Genomic DNA, 8,977 nt, shown 5'->3' with positions numbered 1-8,977 from the left:
TGGGTAAAGCACAGCTCCAATGATCATGGACAAAAGTGATCTTTAGTGAAGAAAGCTTATTTACTAGGCTCTTGCTGATCTCTTGAATGCAGGAACTGTGCCAACACTGTTTGTGTGATACACAGATGCCTCACAGCTGTCCATTGTCTTTGTATTCCTAATCAGTCAGTCAGTAAAGTGAAAGTTTATTTAGCATTTTTCAAGGCAAAAACCAAAAGACAAGGAAGTGAACACAACTATATGTGATAATAATCAAAATATAAGAATGAACCAAATCTTAAATCGAACTTTCAGAGACCAGGAAGTCAACTGGGAAAGACAACTGCTGACATCTTGACCTGAAATATCCACTGACTTAAGCAACATAAATACCTTTTTTGTATTGTTCTGTCACTGTATTACCCAAATCAATCCTCCATGGGCCTCCACAGAAAGCTCATCTTAGGTTAAAGGCCAAAGGTCATTCTGGGGCTTAAATGTCATGTATCTTTGTACTATTTTAAGTACATAATACCATAGAAAAATGTAAAAATTACAGGTGATTGCTTTGGAAAGTGGCAAATTCCACACAGCCTTTAGTTCTGTTTTTATAGCCTAAAATGTATGGGCTTTCTGCTTAATTATGTCAATATTAAATGTAAACTTTTAACAGCATGGAAGCAATAAAAATATAACCTGTTTGTTTTCAAGCAGTATTTCCCTAGCAATATAAGATAGGGCCAGATTCTGATTTCTTGACTCATTTATTATGAAAATAATTCCATTCATTTCAGTGGGAATACTTGCTGGGCAAGTTGCTACCCAACATGAGCAAAGGTGACAGAATCTGGTCCATAATTACGAACATGAGTCTGACATAAACTTTACTATACAAATAACAGCACAAATGTGTGTGACATCATCGTAATTATATTTTTCTGATACAGAAGATCAAGATGATTATAGGCTCAGAGGTTTTAAAAATGTAAAGTTACAGAATTGGAAGGGACCTCAGGAGGTCAATCTAGTCCAACCCTCTGCGCAAAGCAGGGCCAATCCCCAAAATGCTCAAACCACTGAGCTATCCATCTCCAGCTTTTTCACATTGCAATTTTTACATTGCAATTCTTGTGATATATGCAATAACTTTTTTTCAAGCTACATCAATGCAATGCCTACCTACAAAATTCCTCTTCAACAGCTCCTCACTAGACACAAATATTTAAACAGAAGAATTCCGCATAGTATAGTCACACAGTGCATTTTAATTCCTACAGGTCAAATATTTTTGTTTGTAATAAAACATATGGTTCCTGCCTAACTACCACCATATCAGTGTGATTCAAACCTATAAATATACATATTTATATATTTAGGCAGATACTTTCAAAAACATCAACTGTCTAAATATATATATATATCAATATAGATATTTTATCTGTAATGGGGAGTAATGTGCTTTTTACTGAAAGTTCTGTATTATGCCGACATAAAATAAATTAAAGACACACCAGCTCTTTAGGAATTTCAATACTAGGAGATCAGGCACATTTGCCCCACAATGCAGCTTTTAATTGAAGTCATATCAATACATCTTGTACAAATCAGACCAATAATCTGTTTGACAAATATGGAGCTGGGGCATTATGACAAACTGGAAGCTCAAGATTAACGCACAGGCTCAGAGACATTTGTCAATGTGAAAATAACAATGGAGCTGTAGCTTAAGCATTGTCTGTCATGAGAGATCAGTTTAAAATTAAAGATACATCACCAAAAGCCCATTCCAATGCCTAGTGCTGTGTAATACTTTAAAAATAAAAAGTTAAGGAATGCGTTGTGACTTTATTGGGAAGTGTGTAGTTTTGTTGCCATAGGAGCAGACCAGGAAGCAGACTGACAGGAAATGTACCCTGTACCAACCCTCTATCTAGGGCAGCATACATCTCATAGTGCATCTCAGCTGGCTGGTATATTGTGGGAGAGAGGGGTGCAGACCCAAGACTACCCACTTCTCACCCACTTGCACATGAGGAGGAGTAGCAACCTTGTGGAGGCTGCTCTCCTCTTCCCCATACTACTAGTCTACTCATAAGGTGGGTAACAGGCACAGAGCGGTGTGTGGGTGTGGGTGTTACACTCCCTTCTGCCTCTGCACCGACTCCTAGGAAGGTGCACAATGTGGACAATAATAATTAACGTTTGATTTGGGAGTAAGGTGACTAGGTAATGAGATACAGGCTTAAAGGTACAAACCTTTCATCTCTAGGTTGCAAGTCTGAATCCACCCTAGCTTAGTAGAAGCCAAGGTTGTTACCATTTGATGGCTTTTATATGTGGCTGTGGGCTACAGAAAATGTGTTGGGTGAACAGTTCCCAGATGTCAATTGCACAAAACCAAGACCAAAATTGACCCTAATTAGCAACCTGGTTGGCAGTCTCAATGGCTAGGCAAAGGAATGAATGGGCATGGAGAATGAATGTCACCCCACTGGGTGGTGGTTCCTCAAGGTCAGGGACAGTTGCAGGCAGTGTGAAGAAGCTGGCAGTGCTGTTGTCCATGATGTATCATTTCTGTCAATAAGTGGAAGGGCCTCTGGGTCTCCAGGGTTATCAGTTCAGCACCAGCACAAAATTCATAGAAGAATAAATTACACCTTTGTACATTGGTTCTTTGTGCCTATGGTTGTGGCGATTTTGACAGGGGAGATATTTATGATAAGATGGGATTTGGTTTCTCTTTTCCAAATGGTTGCAGATAAAGCAAGCGCTCTGGCATCAGCATGTTTTCAAATTAAGGGCACAGTTGTGAGCCCCTGCAGGGAAGTGAGGACATATGAGTTCCCTTTGCTCCCTGTCATAAATATAAAGGGAAGGGTAAACACCTTTAAATCCCTCCTGGCCAGAGGAAAAACCCTTTCACCTGTAAAGGGTTAAGAAGCTAGGATAACCTCACTGGCACCTGACCAAAATGACCAATGAGGAGAGAAGATATTTTCAAAGCTGGAGGGGGGGAAAAAACAAAGGTTCTCTCTGTCTGTGTGATGCTTTTGCCGGGAACAGAAAAGGAATAGAGTCTTAGAATTTAGTAAGTAATCTAGCTGGATATGCGTTAGATTCTGTTTTGTTTAAATGGCTGATAAAATAAGCTGTGCTGAATGGAATGTATATTCCTGTTTTTGTGTCTTTTTGTAACTTAAGGTTTTGCCTAGAGGGATTCTCTATGTTTTGAATCTGATTACCCTGCAAGGTATTTACCATCCTGATTTTACAGAGGTGATGCTTTTACTTTTTCTTCAATCAAAATTCTTCTTTTAAGAACCTGATTGCTTTTTCATTGTTCTTAAGATCCAAGGGTTTGGGTCTGTGTTCACCTATGCAAATTGGTGAGGATTTTTATCAAGCCTTCCCCAGGAAAGGGGGTGTAGGGTTTGGGGAGGATTTTGGGGGGAAAGACGTTTCCAAGCGGGCTCTTTTCCTGTTATAGATTTGTTAGATGCTTGGTGGTGGCAGCAATAAAGTCCAAGGGCAAAAGGTAAAATAGTTCGTACCTTGGGGAAGTTTTAACCTAAGCTGGTAAAAATAAGCTTAGGGGGTTTTCATGCAGGTCCCCACATCTGTACCCTAGAGTTCAGAGTGGGGAAGGAACCTTGACACTCCCATACACAGGCTACTCATTTCAGAGGTTGCAGTACAGGGACAAGAACAACAGCCATGTGCCTGCTTTTCCCTCTCCCTTTTTGGCTGACTTCCTCTTCTTTTCTTTTCTTTTCTTTTCTTTTCTTTTCTTTTCTTTTCTTTTCTTTTCTTTTCTTTTACCACCCAATGACTTATGATTAGCAAAGAAGCCCCACATTTAGAGGGGGAGGTTTCATCCCAAGCCACTCTTTATTTTTTCAGCCTTGATGAGCGTTTCAGATTTGTAATCCAGACTATTCTGCCTCCCTGCAAAATGTCCTAGTGTGTTTAGAGGCAGGATGCTGGTCACTGCCAGATGCTTGGCACATATCTAGGGGTCAGCGAAAGGCTGATCTTTTCAGCTGTCTGACCTAAAACTAGAAGGCAGATGTGATCTACCTGCAGAGGGACACTTGAGACTATAAAACCGATCTATTTCTGTTAGTCTTTTGAGCCTGCTTGTCTGTTTCTCTAGCTACAGAATTGCACTGAAAACACTAATACATGCACATTTCTATTTTTGTCATGTTTGCGTCATTTAAAAGAAAATAGAATGAGTCATTCAGGAATGGGAGCGCCTTTTGCTGAAAGTCAGATAATATGACAACATCCAGATCAGACAAGACACAATAAGAACCCGGACAAATATATTATAAAACAATGAGGAATAATTGTCTAGAGGAAGCCGTGGAGAGAACGCATCAAACTAACACAAACGATCAACTCGGATGGCCTATGGTGAAGCTATTTGATTATTTAAACCCACCCAGACCAAACCCTCAAGTCGCCATAAATGTGGAAAGGGAAACCTTATAATAGTTTGATTTATCTAAAATCACAGTGCATGTAATTTGATGAAATTAGGGGGAAAATGAGTGTTCCCCTAATTTCCACATGCATATCCAGTCCTTAAGATCAGTAGGCATGCCGAACTGGCCTGCAAGCCCTGTGGCAACTGTCAGAAAAATTACACAAGAGTGAAGAAATCCACTGAAAGAAATGTAATATCCAGCTAACCCTCCCCCCTTCTCTCTTCCCCCCCACCCCCCGTTTTCAGAAAGGACCTTGAGCTGCTATAGTTGATTCTACTACAAAACTGTTACAAAATTTCTCACTGAGAAGGCAGATCTATTTGTGTGTGTGTGTGTGTGCATGAATAAGCCTTTTATTTTCTAGACAGAATGCGAATGGAAGCACAGTCGAAAATTATCAAGAGGCACTAACAAGGGAATACCAGTCTTTAGGTTAATTTTTTAGTAACTATTCCTATTTATTTTTTCATTAAACAAAGTCTGCAGTTGCAGGAATTGTTGTTATGAAGTCCCTAAAGTCCTATAAAGCATGGTAATGTGAGTAAGTTTTCAGTATTTAGTAAGTCTAGCTCTGGGATTTTACTATTACCTAATGTTTCCATTCTATGGTACTGTGAAAGCATTATAAATGGCACCTTTCATGAATCAGTACTTCTGAGACTAGCAGGATGCTTCTGCAGCATGCTGGTGGATCATACTTTAAACACACACACACATACACACACTTTGACCGCTCCATGATGACAGATTTCATATGAAAGCAGAATTGTCCCACTCATAGCCATTATATCTGATGACATTCTTAATACTGCCTATTGTTTGTAGAAAGGACCTATTGTCTACCCTTGCATATCTGCTGACCAAAGCACATGTAATAAGCATAGTTTTGGACAAACTGAGCCTAGCCCCAGGGAAAAGCTTACCGCTGAGCTTGTTTGAATGTCCTGATTCACTGGTGTTCTTCCAAAGAGGAAATGCCCACCATTATGTAACGATTGCAGTTTATCTAAAATTTGAAAAATAACATTTGTTACTTTGTGCCAATAAAGGCGATGAGTCTTATTCAGAGGCCACTAAGAAGACAGTGTTAATGAAAAATTGTTTGAATAGGAAAAATGTCTGTTTACTTCATCAGGATGATCTTCCTAATATAAGCTACCTTTCCAATAAATGATCAGCTGATGTTTTTAGATGCAAAACTTTAAAAGAAAGAAAATATTCCCTCCTATAATTTACATGTGTTTTCTGTGCATACCTAGGGCTGTAGTTTTGCCATGGCAAATCATTAGGAAAAGTCACATGGCAGTCATGATGGAAAAAGCGGAAGCCAGGCAAAATTTGTTTCAAAAAGTCAAAATACATAGGCTTTGTATTGGGCTTAATTGAGCAAATTCTTAATTGCGTGTACAAAGGACCAAATTCTGCTCCCCATTAGATTGATGGAAATTCAGAATAGAGCAGATGAATGATTGATTGTGAATAAGTTCTCCAACAAACATAGTGCTTTTTTCTGTTCTTCAATTGTTTGCAAACAAATTCTGATTTCTGTGACTATATACGTTATTTGCAAGTATTCATCAAAGTGTGTGTGTGTATATATATATACATATGTGTATACATTTACATGTGTGTAATAACCATGCTACTGTATATACACAGACACAGCAGTGTGGGTATTAGTCAGAAGAACAATACCATTCCCCCAAAACTTTGTGCATCCAGAAACTCAACTACACAAATATCCACAAACAATAAAGTGGTATGATCAAAGATGAACTAAACAATTGCTGGAATTTGAATGAATATTCACTAACACTGTTTTTGCACTATTTGACTGAACTAGACTGTCTAGTCACTCCACAATTACACTGGGGTAACTGAGATTTGAATTTGACCCTAACTACAGATGGTATATTTTCTAGATTTATATACTATGCACCTTACAAGTTTTTCATGATGTGTTTTTTGTATCATAACTGATGTTATTTATTGCCACTTTTAAGTATAGAATGTGGCATGTGCTGTGATATTAAGCTGAAACTCAGGTCTGCTGCACAAAGCCTGAATAATCAGGCAGTGTGAATTATCCCAAATGGAAATGAGAAGAGATGGAATTCACTCCCTTCTACCATGGACAGAATGTGGGGCTACAGTGCATGTCATGGATTTTGATATTCCAGCCGGTCTTCAAACTGCCCCATGCACTAGCCTGTTTAAGGCTAGAATCATAGAATCATAGAATATCAGGGTTGGAAGGGACCTCAGGAGGTCATCTAGTCCAACCCCCTGCTCAAAGCAGGACTGATCCCCAATTAAATCATCCCAGCCAGGGATTTGTCAAGCCTGACCTTAAAAACTTCTAAGGAAGGAGATTCCACCACCTCCCTAGGTAACGCATTCACCACCCTCCTAGTGAAAAAGTTTTTCCTAATATCCAACCTAAATCTCCCCCACTGCAACTAGAGTTGGTTGGGAATTTTTGGATGAACCGTTTTTTCACCAAAAAATTCCAATTTGTTGAAACCAAAATTGTTCACAAAACAGGTTGGTTTTAAGGAATCTCTGACTTGAAAAAATTTTGTAAAAAGAGTTTTGAAATGGTCAGATCATCTCATTCCGATAGTTTCTAAATGAAATTTTTTAGTTTTCCAAGATGAAAAAACTTTTCTTTATTTCAAAATTTTATTAAGTTTAGGTCTAAAAAGAGTTTTAAAAAGAAGGGGAAAGATCAAAATGAAAATCAAACACTTTGGAATGATCAAAATTAAATATTTTGTTTGACCAAACCAATTTTATTTTATTTTATTTTATTTTTTTGAGATTTCAACTTTTCATCTCAATTTGGGATGGGAAAACTTTTTGAAATCTTGAAAATTCTCACAGGATTGGAAACCTGTTTCCTATACAGCCTTATCTGAGGCATATCACAAAGGTAAAATGACTAGGCTCTTGTGGATATGATGGGGGTCAGCACTGTGACAACCAGGGATGCAAGTCACCAAAATCCCAACAACCATCACCCTTCCCCTCCCACTAAGCTCTAATCTATTCATTGATTTCTCGCTCTTTAACTTCTAGCCTCAGTTGACTCCTAGATGTTCCCTCCCAACTCCTAGATAGATTCTTTATTTCTTACTAACGTATTGCCATGTCAGGTCCTTCCAGTAGTCAGGCCTTAATGCATCCCAGATGACAACTTAACTGCTCACACCACAATAAATATATACGGGAAAATATTGGGAGCAGTCTCAGAAGAAGTTGCTTGCATTTGACTCCCTAGCTATATATTTACCATAATCTTGGGCACCTAGAGAAGAGAAAGAGTTCTAAGTGTGAGGAAACGGAAAAGCTATCCTCAGAATAATGGGGCAGGGAGATTATCATGACTCCATTTGGACCAGCCTGAGCAAGGGAAGATTTTGAATGGATGCTCAGGATGATATCTGGATGGTTTCCCAAATTCCACCATGGTTTTCAAATGGAAAAGATTACTACATGGTCTGCTACAAACTAATAAAATCGAATACTTTATTAGTATTAATATTTTTTTCCATTAAAGTAGTGCTGGGAGGATCCAACCAAGCTTAGGGTTTCATTGTGGTAGGCCAAATTTTCATGGATAGAAATAAGTTAAATCCAGCTATTGCTACTATACGTTTCTCAGCTGTTGAACATGAAGTGATTTATAATATATGGCAGTTGATTATTTCATTTTAAAGATGGTTTTTGTCATATTGTAACCTGTACCTCAAAATGTATTAAGTTAAATGTAGCCAAGAAATTAGTGTATTTAGTGAGCAAAGAAATGTGTGTATTTAAAATAAGAAGTGACCTAGTAGGCTGTGATTTAGTATGATATACCAGATTTTGGACTGGCCTTACCTATTTTGCTTTTAAGGGATGGTTGCATTCTTTGCATGTCCTGTAGACAGACCCCATAAGAGACTTACTATTGATTGGCCATAAATATAGCTGTCCCTATTTCACAAGTTGGTAAGGCCCTCCATAGTCTTCATCTCCAATGAGATTTGTTTCAAGATGATGTCAGTGAGCAACTAAAAGTTATTTTCAGGGAATTCTGTATTGCCTTAGGACCTTTATGAATTGCTGTGAGTAAAAAGGTACCCAAAACTATTTAAGAATAAAAGAAAATACAAATACCAATAGTGTGTATCTGTGCATGTGTAAGTCACAGTGAGTCACTGACACCATGGCGAGGGAGAGAGGGTGACCAAGATGGAGCAGAAGATAAGAGTTAAGATGAATCTGGCAGTTGTCAGGATGCATAATCCATCACTGGCCACTTCTCCTAGTACAAGAGACAAAAAGTATTTTGTAGAGTTTGGCAAAAAAATGTTGATGGAAAGTTTTCCAACAGAACTTTCCGTTTTGTCAGAATTAGAAACCTTTTGCAGGAACAGGTCATTACTGCCAACATTTTTGACAGAAACATTTTGAAATTATTCCAAACCAGAATGGACTATTTTATTTTGACTTTCTCATTTTAT

The sequence above is a fragment of the Lepidochelys kempii genome, chromosome 3 (assembly GCF_965140285.1).
Source record: "Lepidochelys kempii isolate rLepKem1 chromosome 3, rLepKem1.hap1, whole genome shotgun sequence".
NCBI lineage: Eukaryota > Metazoa > Chordata > Testudines > Cheloniidae > Lepidochelys > Lepidochelys kempii.
Note: the sequence above shows the minus strand (reverse complement) of the source record.